This window comes from Mirounga leonina, unplaced genomic scaffold (assembly GCF_011800145.1).
Source record: "Mirounga leonina isolate KUSES-001 unplaced genomic scaffold, KU_Mleo_1.0 Mir_101609, whole genome shotgun sequence".
Lineage (NCBI taxonomy): Eukaryota > Metazoa > Chordata > Mammalia > Carnivora > Phocidae > Mirounga > Mirounga leonina.
In genome coordinates this window covers 6377172-6392651 of record NW_023270164.1, presented here as the reverse complement: position 1 = coordinate 6392651, position 15480 = coordinate 6377172, and positions in this window count along the sequence as shown.

Below are 15480 nucleotides of genomic sequence, written 5' to 3'. Positions count from 1 at the left end.
AAAGGGAACCGATTCCATTAGCTGTCACTCCCTATCCCCACCCCTCTCGCAGCCCCAGGCAACCACTACTCTTTCTGTCCCTATGGATTCGCCTATTCTGGGTATTTCAGACAGATGGAATCATAGAATATTTGGTCGTTGGCTTTCCCGGAGCGTGATGCTTCCAAGGTTGATCCGTGTCCTGGCGTGTACGGGTACTTCGTTCCTTTTGGTGGCCGAAAAATATTCCATCGTGCGGACATAGTTGTAGTGCATTCTGTTTATCCATTCCGCTATGAATAGGCACTCGAGCCGTTTCCACATTTTGGCGATTCTGAATAGACACATGTAGCTTTCCTCTGTGTCTTGCTCTCGTCTGGGGGTTCCTCTGAGTGCAGCACTCCCTGCTGATGCTCGGATGTGAACGGCCCCCCACCCTAGCCGGGGGAACTTCGGGGCTCATCAGGCTCGGCCTCAGGCCCCGATATGAAGCAAGAAGAGGGGAGACTGGCTGTCTGTGGGGCGGGGAAGGGTGCGGGGAGCCTGGGGAGCACCCCCTGCACGAGCAGACCAACGTGGTCTTTCTTTGCCAAGGGAGAGGGGCACGTTGTGATGGCCAGTTCTAGGAAAGGTAGCCGATCTCCCCCTTTACTTCCAGAAATCTCTGCGTGGGGGACTCTGTCTCCAAATCCACATGCAGGGAATCTTCCCTGGGCCTGTGGATCCGTGAACAAACCAGATCAAGGTAAGATTTTAATGGCTGGGGGTCCTTTGACCTGTCAAGTCTTCTAGTTACAGAAAATAAACCCGCCTTCCTCCTCTCTGTTCCACCCTGCTCTTGACTAGAAATCAGCTGCTCAGTGAACAGGAGCAGCTCCATTCCAAATCAGGTCATTTGGAATTCAGCATTTCCTGACATACCATGGGTGAGCTGCTCTCAGATTTCCAGGTTCCATTTGAAAAAAAATTTTTTGTTTTATTTTATTTTTAAATTCTAGTAGAATTAACGTACAGTGTTTTATTAGTTTTAGGTGTACGGGATAGTGATTGAACAGTTGTATTCATTACTCAGCGCTCATGACAACAAGTGCCGTCCTTTATCCCCATCACCTATTTCACCCATCCCCCCAAGCCACCTCCCCTCTGGTGACCATCTGTTTGTTCTCTGGAGTTAGGAGTCTGTTTTTTCGTTTGTCTCTCTTTTTTCTTTGTTCATTTATTTATTAAATTCCACATGAGTGAGATCATATGGTATTTGTCTTTCTCTGACTGATTTCACTTAGCATAATACCCTCTAGCTCCATCCATGTTGTTGCTAATGGCAAGATTTCATGCTTTTTTATGGCTGAGTGGTATTCTATTGTGTATATATACCACAACTTTACTATCCATCTATTTTTTTAAATATTTATTTGAGAGAGAGAGAGCACGTGAGCACAAGCAGGGGGGAAGAGGGAAAAGCAGGCTCCCCACCGAGCAGGGAGCCCGATGTGGGGCTCCATCCCAGGACCCTGAGATCATGACCTAAGCCGAAGGCAGACGTTTAACCGACTGAGCCACCCAGGCGCCTCTCCATTCATCTATTGATGGACACATAGGTTGCTTTTATATCTTGACTAGTGTAAATAATGCTGCAATACACATAAGGGTGCATGTATCCTTTCAAATTAGTGTTTTGGTTTTCTTTGGGTAAATACCCAGTAGTGGAGTTACTGGATTGTATGGTAATTATCTTTTTATTTTCATTTTTTTTTAAGATTTTATTTATTTATTTGACACACACAGAGAGAGAGCACAAGCAGGGGGAGCGGCCCGGAGAGGGAGAAGCAGGCTCCCCATGGAGTAGGGAGCCCGATGTAGGGCTCAATCCCAGGACCCTGGGATCATGACCTGAGCTGAAGGCAGATGCTAAACCGACTGAGCCACCCAGGCGCCCCTCTTTTTAAGTTTTAGAGGAGACTTGATGATACTGTTTTCCACAGTGGCTGCACCAGTTTGCATTCCCACCAACAGTGCACAAGGGTTGTCCTTTCCACAGCCTCACCAGAACCTGTTGTTTCTTGTGTTATTGATTTTAGCCATTCTGACAGGTATGAGGCGGTATCTCATTGTAGTTTTGATTTGTAGTTCCCTAATGCCAAGTGGTGTTGCGCATCTTTTCATGTGTCTGTTGGCCATCTGGATGTCTTTGGAGAAATGTCCGCTCATGGCTTCTGGCCATTTTTAAATTGGATTATTTGGATTTTTTTTTTTTTTTGGTGTTGTATAATTCTGTTATTTTTAATAATTTTATCATTTCAGTGACAGTAATTTATTTTTAAATCTTATTGAGTTAATGATATAGACATGTTGCAAAAGCAAAAGGTATGAAGGGTTTATATTGAAAAATGTGTTGCTTCTATCGTCAGTTCATGTGCATACATTTTTTTCCCTCAGAGGTTACCAATTTTACCAGTTTAAAAAAATTTTTTTTAAAGATTTATTTATTTGAGAGAGAGAGCAGGAGCAGGGTGGGGGGAGAGGGAGAGAGGGAATCTCAAGCAGACTCCCCAGTCAGCATGGGGCCCGACTCAGGGCTCAATCCCATGACCCTGAGATCATGACCTGAGCTGAAACCAAGAGTCAGACACTTAACCAACTGAGCCACCCAGGCACCCTCAGTGTTTTAAAAATTATTCTGAAGATGTTATAGGAATAAGAAACACACATGTATGTGTGTATGTGCATACATGTGTATGTGTGTATGTGACTGTGTATTTTTCTTACCAAAATGGTGGTTTAGTATAAAAAATGTTCTGCAAGTTGTATAAGTTCTTTATATATTTTGGATACTAACCCTTTATCAGATAGGTCATTTGCAAATATCTTCTCCCATTCAGTAGGTTGTGTTTTTGTTTTGTTGACTGTTTCCTTTGCTGTGAAGAAGCTTTTTATTTTGATGTAGTCCCAATAGTTTATTTTTGCTTTTGTTTCCTTTGCTTGAGGAGACATATCTAGACAAATGTTGCCTCAGCCAATATCAGAGAGATTACTGCCTGTGCTGTCTTCTAGGATTTTTATAGTTTCAGGTCTCACATTTAAGTCTTTAGTCAATTTTGAGTTTATTTTTGTCTATAGTGTTAGAAAATGGTCCAATTTCATTCTTTTGCATGTTGCTATCAAGTTTTCCCAACACCATTTGTTGAAGAGACTGTCTTTTTCCCGTTGCATATTCTTGCCTCCTTTGTTGTAGAATAATTGACCCTGTAATCATGGGTTTATTTCTGGGCTCTTTATTCTGTTCCTTTGATCTGTGTGTTTTTGTGCCAGCACCGTACTGTTTCGATCACTACAGCTTTGTATTTATCTTGAAATCTGGGATTGTGATATCTTTAGTTTTGTTCTTTTTCAAGATTGCTTTGGTTAGGGGCGCCTGGGTGGCTCAGTCGTTCAGCGTCTGCCTTCAGCTCAGGTCATGATCCCAGGGTCCTGGGATCGAGCCCCGCATCGGGCTCCCTGCTCCGCGGGAAGCCTGCTTCTCCCTCTCCCCCCCACCCTCCCGCTTGTGTTCCCTCTCTCGCTGTGTCTCAAATAAATAAATAGATATCTTAAAAAAAAAAAAAAGATTGCTTTGGCTATTCTGGGTCTTTTGTGGTTCCATACAAATTTTAGGATGATTTGTTCTAGTTCTGTGAAAAATGCTGTTGGTATTTTGATAGGGATTGCATTAAATATGTAAGTTGCTTTGGGTAGTATGGACATTTTAACAATATTGGCTTTCCCAATCCATGGGCATAGAATATCTTTCTGTTTGTTTGTGTCATCTTTAATTTCTTTCATCAGTGTTTTATAGTTTTCAGAGTACAGCTCTTTCACCTCCTTGGTTAAGTTTATTTGTCGGCATTTTATTCTTTTTGGTGCAGTTGTAAATGGGGTTGTTTTCTTTCTCTTTCTGCTACTTCATTATGAGTGTATAGAAATGCAATAGATTTCTGTATATTGATTTTGTATTCTGCGATTTTACTGAATTCATTGATTAGTTCTGATAGTTTTCTGGTGGAGTCTTTAAGGTTTTCTATATATAGCATCATGTCATCTGCAAATACTGAAAGTTTTATTTTTTCCTTACCAATTTGGATGCCTTTGATTTCTTTTTGTTGTCTGATTGCTGTGGTTAGGACTTCCAGTACGATGTTGAATAAAAGGGGTAAGAGTGAACATCCTTGTCTTGTTTGATTTTAGGGGAAAAGCTCTCAGTTTTTCCCCTTCGAGGATGATATTAGCTGTGGGTTTTTCATATATGTCCTTTATTATGTTTAGGTATGTTCCCTCTACCTCTACTTTGTTGAGGGTTTTTATCATGAATGGATGTTGTACTTTGTCAAATGCTTTTCTGCATCTATTGAAATGATCATATGGCTTTTGTCCTTTCTCTTGTTGATAAGATGGATCACGTTGATTGATTTGTGAATATTGAACCACCCTTATATCCCTGGAGTAAATCCACTAGATCATGGTGAATTATTTTTTAAAATGTATTGTTGGATTTAGTTTGCTGATATTTTGTTGATAATTTTTGTATCTGTATTCATCAGAGATACTGGCCTGTTCTCTTTTTTGTGGTGTCTTTATCTGGTTTTGGAATCAGGGTAATGCTGCCCTCATAGAATGAATTTGGAAGCTTTCCTTCCTCATCTATTTTTTGGAATAGTTTTTGAAGAATAAGTATTAACTCTTCTTTAAAAGTTTGGTAGTGGGGTGCCTGGGTGGCTCAGTTGTTGAGCATCTGCCTTTGGCTCGGGTCCTGATCCAGGGGTCCTGGGATCAAGCCCCACATCAGGCTCCCTGCTCAGTGGGGAGCCTGCTTCTTCCTCCCCCACTCCCCCTGCTTGTGTTCCCTCTCTCACTGTGTCTCTCAAATAAATAAATAAAATATTTAATAACTAACTAACTAACTAACTAACTAACTAACTAACTAACTAACAGTTTGGTAGAATTCCCCTCTGAAGCCATCTGGTCCTGGACTTTTGTTTGATGGAAGTTTGTTGATCACTGATTCAGTTTCATTGCTGGTAACTGGTCTGTTCATATTTTCTATTTCTTCCTGATTCAGTTTTGGGACGTTATGTTTCTAGGAATTTATCCATTTCTTCTAGTTGTCCAATTTGTTTGCATATAATTTTTCATAATGTACTGTAATAATCCTTTGTATTTCTGTGATGTAGGTTGTCATTTCTCCTGTCCATTTCTGATTTTGTTTATTTGAGTCCCTCCCCCCCTCTTTTTTTTTTTTTTATCAGTGTGGCTAAAGGTTTATCAACTTTGTTGATCTTTTCAAAGAACCACCTCCTGGTTTCATTGATCTATTGTTTTTTTTTTTTAGTTTCTATTTATTTCTGCTCTAATGTTTGTTATTTCTTTCCTCCTACTTGTTTTGGCTTTTTTTTTTTTTTTCCTGACTCCTTTTCTTGTAAGGTTAGGTCATTGATGTGAGATTTTTCTTGCTTCTTGAGGTAGGCTTGCTATAATCTTAGAACAGCTTTTGCTGCATCCCAAAGATTTTGGACCACTGTGTTTTCATTTTTATTCATCTTTATGTATTTTTTGATTTTCTCATTAATGTCTTGGTTGACCCATTCATTGTTTAGTAGCATGTTATTTAACCTCCATGTATTTGTGTTCCGTCCAGGTTTTTTTTTTTTCTGTGGTTTATTTCTGGTTTCATAGCGTTGTCTTCAGAAAAGATGCATGGTTTGATTTAAGTCTTTTTTAATTTATTGAGACTTGCTTTGTGGCTTAATGTGATCTTTTCTGGAGAATATTTCATGTGCACTTGAAAAGAATGTGTTTTCTGCTGTTTTAGGATGGAATGTTCTGAATGTATCTGTTAGACCCATCTGGTCCAATGTGTCATTCAGAGCCACTCTTTCCTTGTTGGTTTTCTGTTTGGATGATCTATCCATTGATGTAAGTGGGGGTGTTAAAGTCCCCTACAATTATTGTATTACTATTGATTTCTTCCTTTATGTTTGTTAATTGCTGCTTTATGTAATTTGGGTGCTTCCATGTCGGGTACATAAATATTTACAATTGTTGTACCTTCTTGTAGGGTTGTCCCCTTTATGATTATGTAGTGTCCTTCTTTGTCTCATTACAGTTTTTATTTATTTTATTTTTTGTTAAGTAGGCTCCATGCTCAGCATGGCACCCAACGTGGGGCTTGAACTCACGACCCTGAGATCAAGACCTGAGCTGAGATCAAGAGTCAGACACTTGGGGCGCCTGGGTGGCTCAGCTGTTAAGTGGCTGCCTTCGGCTCTAGTCATGATCCCAGGGTCCTGGGATCGAGCCCTGCATTGGGCTCCCTGCTTGGCGGGGAGTCTGCTTCTCCCTCTCCCACTCCCCCTGCTTGTGTTCCCTCTTTCGCTGTGTCTCTCTCTGTCAAATAAATAAATAAAATCTTAAAAAAAAAAAAAAGAGACACTTAACTGACTGAACCACCCAGGCAACCCTACAGTTTATTTTAAAGTCTGTTTTGTCTGATATAAGTATTGCTACCCTAGCTTTCTTTTCACTTCCATTTGCATGATAAATGTTTTTCTATGCCTCCACTTTCAATCTGCTTATATGTGTAGATCTCAATCACTTTTTAAAAAAAATATTTAATTAATTTATTTAACAGAGAGAGAGAGACAGTGAGAAAGGGAACACAGCAGGGGGAGTGGGAGAGGGAGAAGCAGGCTTCCTGCTGAGGAGGGAGCCCTATGCAGGGCTCGATCCCAGGACCCTGGGATCACGACCCGAGCTAAAGGCAGTTGCTTAACCAAATGAGCCACCCAGGCGCCCCACTTTTTTTTTTTTTTAAAGGAGACCAACATTAGTTTGCCAATTTTGTGTTTTGACAAGTTAGAGAATTAAAAAAACAACAACAACCCACTAGTATCATCATCATATAAGGATGGACATTTGAATTTTAAAAGGTCCAAAGATCCTATAATCTCATAGGACCATCTTTTAAATGGAGCAGTTTCAGTTTTATGAGAATCTTACGGTGTTGTTTTGATTTCTCTCATCTGCCTCATTTTGACCAGACAGATCCTCAGAGTATGAGGTTTGGGGACCAGCCCAGTGTTTAGAAACCCACCCTCCTTGGATCCCTTCCTTAGGACCCCTGGGAGCTTCCCATCTGGTTATCTTGTTTGCTTCTTTAGTTATTCTTGCAGTTTGCTTTTTTAAAACTTTACTGATTACTTAAAAAATTAAAAATTAAAAAAAAAAAAGGAATCTTTGCAGACACCTGCCTGGCTCAGTTGGTAGAGCATGAGGCTCTTGATCTCTGGGTTGTGAGTTCGAGCCCCACGTTGGGTATAGAGATTACTTAAAAATAATGAACGTCAAAACTTTACTGAGTAATAATTGACAAATATAATTGTATATAGTTAAAGTGCACAGCATGATAATATGCATATATATTGTAGAATGATTGCCAAGATCAAAATAATTAACACATCCATCACCTCACATAGTTAAAACATAGTTGGCTGTGTGTGTGTGTGTGGTGAGCATGTTTAAGATCTATTCTCAACAACTTTCAAGTCTACAATAATATATTAATTATAGTTACCATGCTGTACATTAGATCTTTAGACCTTCTTTTTTAAAAATTTTTAAAAAAATTTTTTTATTTTTTTTAAGATTTTATTTATTTGACAGAGAGAGAAACACAGCGAGAGAGGGAACACAAGCAGGGGGAGTGGGAGAGGGAGAAGCAGGCTCCTGGCTGAGCAAGGAGCCTGATGCGGGGCTCGATCCCAGGCCCCTGGGATCATGACCTGAGCCGAAGGCAGATGCTTAACCGACTGAGCCACCCAGGCACCCCTAAATTTTTTTTATTTTTGAGTAATCTCCACACCCAACCAGGGGCTCGAACTCACAACCCTGAAGATCAAGAGTCAGATGCTCTACCATCTGAGCCAGACAGGCGCCCCGACCTTATTCTTCTTAAAACTGAAGATTTGTACCCTTTGACCTACACCAGTCCATGTAGGTTTTCTTAACCAGGCATTCGTGGGGTCATTAGCTAATGAGAAATCACACTGTTCAAATCAGAACCTCTTGTAGCTTTTAGAAATCTCTTAGTGGTGAGTAACCTTTATCTTCCCCCACAAGAGCCAATTTCGGGGGAAAAATGATGCTTGTGGGTTGCATTTATTTTTATTCCCAATGAAAATAGCTTTGAGTCTCATGGGGGAAAATGTATTTTCTTCCAGGGTAGAATGCGTGGGCAGTCAAGGAGATTTATGCTAATGAGAGACTGGTGCTGCTTTCCAGTTACTAAAATGTTAATATCTGGCATAGTTGAGAACTAGTTACCTAGAGGCAGCTTTCTAATTCCTTACCCTAAAATTCATTGACAGGCTGAGGGTATAGGTAAAGAGAAGGGCACAAAACCATTTACTACCAGCAGGAGGCCTCATTTCTCCCCATTTGATCCATCGGACTTGTTTTGATCCCGTACAGGAAAGGAACCTGTGAAGACTTCTGCTTGTCCTTAGTACATTGCAAACTGTACATTGCAGTCAGAACGCAGGTGCTTTCTAGGGTGGAGTTAACAGCCCGTGCTCCAAACAGCTGCTGTCCTCGGGGAGTACCGGCTTCCTACGAGGTCCTTAAGGAAGCCCAGAGTGAACCTACTGGAATCGCTATTTATGAAGGCTTTAAAAAAATTACAAAAATAAGTGCTTCTGTGTTATCAGGCAGATTTTACATACAGAGATCGCAAGTCAAATTATTGTGCGGTTGAGACATCTATTTTTACTAAATCATTCAGGTCAGCTCTAGCGGACCATAACTATGACAAAGAATTTGATCCAGGGGCGCCTGGGTGGCCCAGTTGGTGAAGCATCTGTGTTGGGCTCAGGTCATGATCCCAGAGTCCTGGGATCGAGTACCCCCATGTTGGGCTTCCTGCTCGGTGGGGGTGGGGAGTCTGCTTCTCCCTCTACCCCTGCGTGTGCACGTTCTCAAGTAAATAAAATCTTTTTAAAAAAGACTTAAAAAAGAATTTGATCTGATTGATGCTAAGGTGTGGTGTTTGTGCCCTGGAGTCCAACTGCGCGGGTTCGATTCGGGAGGGAGCATTGTGAACTAATTTAGTTCCTGCTGTGTGTGGCTCCTCGCGTGGAGGGACTTCCCAACAGGGTCAGTGGAGTGTGATGGGGTTAGCAAGACGTCAAAGCTGGGGACTGTTTTTAATGAGCCAGCGGAGGAGGAACAGACACCCGGTACAGCAAACTTGGAGAAATCACATGACCGAGGACACGCTTCCATATTCATTTCCTTATGCCTGCCTTTTCAGGCAAGAGCGTGCTTTGCCAGATGAGGACTAAACAGAATTGTCTGCCAGGCCGCAATTTTCAGTTGGGTTTTCATTGTTAAAAAAATGATTTAAAAAAGCCCCAGAGTTGGGGGGAGGCACCTGACTGGCTCAGGTGGTAGAGCATGTGACTCTTGATCGGGGGGGTGGTGAGGTCAAGCCCCACCTTGGGAATGGAGCCTACTTAAAAAATAATACTAAGTAAAATAATAATAATAATAATAATAATAATAATAATAATAATAATAATAAACACCGGAAAACTCCTGAAAGTGGGGCCTTCGGTGGAAGCAGCAGCATTGCTGCCCTTGACATTGAGTAGAGGCCCCAAAAGCCCCAGAAGCTGCACCTCGCTTATTTAGGGCCATTTCATTAGATTTTGTGCTTTGGTAGTAAATTAAGAAAGCAGAAGAAAAAAAAAAAGATCACCTATTGGGGGGGAAAAATGCAACACATGCTAAGAGTTTATTCTATGAATAACTTTAAATCCTTGCAAGCCGTTTTTTCTGTTGACCTCTGTCGGACACCCCACCCCCACCCCACCCCGCAAACCGAAAGCTCAGCCTCGGTTTTCTGCGACAGAGAGAGGAACCGGTTTGTGGACAAAAAAGGTCTTTAATGTCCTCTCCCCCGGGGGCGTGGCAGCTGCCCGATTACAAAACAGCCCCCGCGCGGCTGTGACGTGCCGACGATCTGTTCCGGGACAGAAAACCGTATAGGTTCGTGCCCGGGGCGCGCGGGACACCTTCCCTGGCTCCCCGGTGGCTGATGGCAGTGGACCCGCCGCCCAGTGCCTTTGAACTGCGGCCGTGCGTTTGCTCGCCTCGTTCGGCCCCCAGCGAAGACAAAGAAAACACGTTTTTGTGGTTCCCTGTCCCTGCCAAGAAACCCCGGGAAAGCCTGCTAAAGCTCTCGGAGCGGAGCTTTCTCCCCGGGACGAGGCCATTGTAGCTTCCTCACGGGGTGATGAGGATTAGAGCCGTCTTTTCGCGATCCATTTAATGCTATCTCGTGAGAGCACCGAGCAAACCAATAGGGAAAAATCCCCACTGGAATTTTCCAAAGCAAACACCGCACCGAGCTGACCGCCATTGGTCATCCATGAAAGTCCTCTCCCAAGCACCACCGAGAACCACTGGGTGAACTACTTAGGCAGAGGTTCCAGAAGATTCTTCCTGCTAATTTCAGCCACAAAGCCACATTGAGACGTAAAAACACGCCCCCGAAGTTGTGACCCCCACCCCCACCCCCAGTTTCTTTGCTTTCCTTCGAATGCATTTGTTGCTCTAAAGTAAATCACACGGTCCCAAAACATCCTGGATAAAAATAAATTAAGTCGTGTTTCTTTCTGAGTTGGAAATTGGCTGTTCAGCCAACCATGCTTTTTGCTAAACTCAGGGCTTTGTTTTTGCTTCTTACTGAAGCAGGTTTATAAACAGCAGAGGCAAAATGCACCAACTCAAACAGATGGCTCAAAGTGCTATTTCATTTGTCATTATTTGTTCGGGGAATATTGCAGAGCTGGGCTGCTGGGACTGCAGACCGAAAGCTAGAGGACTCGTCTTGGGCAGAAGCAGCGCTCCCTAGTTGCAGAGCCGGGGCTCAGTACTTCCCTTTTCGGCAAGGAAAATTTGACAGAAGCCAGCCTCCTCTTGCTCTTGGGACTCTAATCACAGGGGAGACCAACCAGATGACTAGGAATCTTGTTTCCACAAATGGTTGAAGGCAGTCGTGTCCGACCCCCACGTCTGTGCGGAACGCCATTTCGAACCCAGACCCCCATCGTCCCTTCCGGAGAAACACCATCCCTTCCTTTGGACCCTGACACCTTAGCCAGGAAATGCTGCACTCTGGTCATTCTGCTCACACAATGAGCAATGCTCAGTGTTCCCGAATTCACCAGTTTGTTTATTTATTTATTTTCTTTTTCCTTAGAATTCTTTAAGATCCTCCTGGTCCTTCTCCGGAGAAATACGACTTGCAGTTCTCCCCGTGGAACTGCCAGCCTCGGGTCGCTGTGACCTCCTGAGCTGGCCATCCGGCAGCAGGCGTGGACTCTGTTATGCACTGCGCCTCAAGGATACCCACCGAACCGCAACGGGAACCTGGTTATCTAGCCTCATCTCTGTTGACGAAAATAATACTCGAAGCAGACTTGCCAGTTCCGGCCAAGAGGTGCGTGGGTGTTCTATTTGTTGACTCGTCTGTAGTTTTACAGTTTGGCAAACCCCCCCCCCCCCCCAGTTTTTTTAAAGAACAACGGTGCCCTATGGAAATGGTTTTCAAACTCTGCTGCATGTTGCATGTGGAACCTAAAAAAAATGCTACAGATTCCTGGACACACCACATCTATGCTCAGTTTCCAGGAGTGGGACGCAGAAATTGTTGCGTTTTTGTTGTTTTTTTTTTTAGAATTGTTTTAAAGATTATTTATTCATTTATTTGAGAGTGAGAGAGAGAGAGCAGAGCAAGAGAGAACACAAGTGGGGGGGAGCCGAGGGAGAGAGAGAAGCAGGCTCCCCACCGAGCAGGGAGCCCGATGCGGGGCTCGATCCCAGGACCCCGGGATCATGACCTGAGCCGAAGGCAGACGCTCAACTGAGCCACCCAGGCGCCCCTGGACATTGGGTTTTTAAAAAAGCTCCCCAGGGGCGCCTGGGTGGCTCAGATGGTTAAGCGTCTGCCTTCGGCTCAGGTCATGATCCCAGGGTCCTGGGATCGAGTCCCACATAGGGATCCCTGCTCCTTGGGAGCCTGCTTCTCCCTCTGCCTCTCTCTCTCTTTCTCTGTCTCTCATGAATAAATAAAAAAATAAAAATAAAAATAAATTAAAAAGCTCCCCAGATGTTCCTCATTCAGCCAGTTCAGCATCAGCCCTTGGACCAGTTTAGAACACCACCACCTCGTAGAAGTTATTCTCTGTATATTTATGATTCTGTGTGTTTATGATTCAGCCCATACAAAGCCAAAAACCACGTTAACTCACTTAAAACCCAAAAAACTAGCAGTGTATCTGTCCATGTGGGGATTCAACCCTTTCAGTCTACCAGACATCATCACTATCCCAAGAACAACAAAAAGTCTTTTTTTAAAGTCTCTATATGTGAAAAGTGGGTCAAAACTCATTTGACAACATATAGACTATGATCCTCGTGCTGTTTTAAAGCCAAAGTTTGAAACTTTCCTAGTTTAGATTACCACACAGTCTGTGAACAGCATTTCAATATAAATGCATTTCCTTCTCAGACAATCTGGAGCTTTGATTCTGCCAGCTCTGGGGCAATTCAACTTGACAATAGTATCTTTTTCACAGTAGCATTGGCTGTTATAGGTCGTACACCAGATTTTCTTCTGATTGTCCTCGTTTTAGCTTGAATTTTCTTCTCTTGCGTGCACTCAGGGTGATCCTTTCCGTGTTTTGAAGGGAACGAGCTGAAGCCCACCCACCATGAGTCCTTACATGTACATACACACAGTCACTCCTTGGGACTGCTGACCCAGTCTGCACACTTTGTCCCTTACTTTGTTCTTGCTTCTTATTTAATGTTATTGTTTGTTTTAAAGATTTATTTATTTGAGAGAGCGAGTGAGCACACGCGCGAGTGCACGCAAGGGGGGTGGCAGGGGGGGTGGACAGAGGGAGAAGCAGGCTCCCCGCTGAGCAGGGATCCCAGGACCCTGAGATCATGACCTGAGCCGAAGGCAGACGCTTAACCCACTGAGCCACCCAGACGTCCCCTCCATTTTAATTCTAAGCAGAGAGATTTTGTTACCTTTCTTTAAACATGAAATTGGCACCGACTGTCTGTCAAGAAAGCTGGCTTTTTTATCAGAAAAGACACAAGCACATCTGAAAAAGCCCAGGGAGGACATGCCTGACACTAGCATTTCTCCGGACTGGATACAAATGAGTTTACACAAGATGAATGGCTGTGCACTTGGCGTCCAGAGTCCAGAGCTTTCCAGAGACCAGGTTGGGACCCAAAGCACCATACTCAAATCGAGAGCAACTGGAACAGACCACAGTTTAAGGCATTATCCAAAGAATGTGAGTTTGAGGGGCGCCTGGGGGGCTCAGTCAGTTAAGCCTCTGCCTTCGGCTCAGGTCATGATCCCAGGGTCCTGGGATCGAGCCCCGCATCGGGCTCCCTGCTCGGCGGGAGGCCTGCTTCTCCCTCTCCCTCTGCCCCTGCCCCTCATCCCGCTTGTACTCGTGTGCTCTCTCCCAAATAAGTAAATAAAATCTTAAAAATAAAAAAAAGAATGTGAGTTTGAGTGAGAAGTGCACTTCACACATAGAATTCGTGCTTTGGTTCCGATACCCACCCTCCCCTCCTTTCTTTAGGGTCACTTTCTTCAGTACCTGTAACATGGCTGCAGCGTTAAGTATTATTCCCGAGTGATCGTTACAGCTCAAGTCATGTCTGATGGAAACTCATCTTAACAAAGAGCAGAGGGAAATGCACATGAGAATGATTCCCACCCTGAGGCTGGCCATGGGCAGTTTAAATTCAGACCCTTTCAGAAAGCTTCATAAGGAGGCATGTCTTTAATCAGAATGACTGTGGTGGGCTTTAATATGAATAAACAGCTTTTTATTTTTTTAATGAGGGAAAACATTCCTAGTTGAGATCAAAGTTAAGAACCATACACAAAGTAAGACTGTGTTAGTTAGCATTGTTTTTCTTCTCATTCCAAGTGGTGCCTACAGGAGACCCTCATCTGAGCTACCGGTGTATAATTTTTCAGTGTACTTACTCTCACATCAGCACTAAGAAAAAGTAAAAGGCATGTTTGTTTTCAAAATTGCAACCCCACATCAAATTCATAACAAAAGCTGTTCCTCAGTGGGAGTACACACGAGACGAGACACACAGCGAAGACCTGTTGCAGGTTGATGTCTGGCATCATTTAAAATATGGGACAACGGGGGCACCTGGGTGGCTCAGTCGTTAAGCGTCTGCCTTCGGCTCAGGTCATGGTCCCGGGGTCCTGGGATCGAGCCCCACATCGGGCTCCCTGCTCCGCGGAGAGCCTGCTTCTCCCTCTCCCACTCCCCCAGCTTGTGTTCCCTCTCTCGCTGTGTCTCTGTCAGATAAATAAATGAAATCTTAAAAAAATAAATAAAATATGGGACAATATAGTGTTTTAGGCAGCTATATTTCCTCTCTTAATCTAGACACAAAATGTAACACTGCATTTCAGATTTAGTACTTACGTTGGTGAACAAATTCAGAACACAAAAAACCCATCCTTACTTTTCTTTTCCTGACTCACTAGTCAAATTTATTATTTTTTTAAAGATTTTATTTATTTGACAGAAAGAGAGCGTGAGCAAGCACAAGCAGGGGGAGCAGGCTTCCCCGAGCAGGGAACCAAATCTAGGGCTCGATCCCAGGGTCCTGGGATAGTGACCTGGGCTGAAGGCAGGTGCTTAACCGACTGAGCCACCTAGGCGCCCCTTGTTAGTCAAATTTAGAAGGCCAAGTTTTAACAACTGCTTTTAAACCAACCTAACACCAAACTCCAACTAGGAGATTCAGGCATGACATTATTTAGTTATGTCTCCTTTTGGTCCTAGCCTTATATTTCCAGTTCATTCTTGACTTAAAAAAAAAAAAATATATAAACATTCTAGAGTTAAACCAGCTTCCCTAGGATATAAATTATTACTCTTCTTCTTCTTCTCAGCCTCGGATTGATTTTTGTTTTAAAGATTTTATTTATTTATTTGACAGAGAGAGAGATAGTGAGAGCAGGAACACAAGCAGGGGGAGTGGGAGAGCGAGAAGCAGGCTTCCCGCCGAGCAGGGAGCCCGATGCGGGGCTCGATCCCAGGACCCTGGGATCATGACCTGAGCCGAAGGCAGACGCTTAACGACTGAGCCACCCAGGCGCCCCGGATTGATTTTTGTAATGATTATTGCCTATCAACTTCATAGCAGAACAGCAATTAAAAGCTTAAATGTAAATTGAAACTGATAAATTATTACTGCTCAAGAGCACTCAAAATTGTTACTCTTGGTTACTTGGCACTGTGCTTTTCTAGAGACAAAAACACAGTGAGTGGAGGGACATCCTGTAGCCATTTCTAGGTTATCATGGGTGGTAAGGTGTTTTCAATACTACGTTCTTCTCCAGCCTGC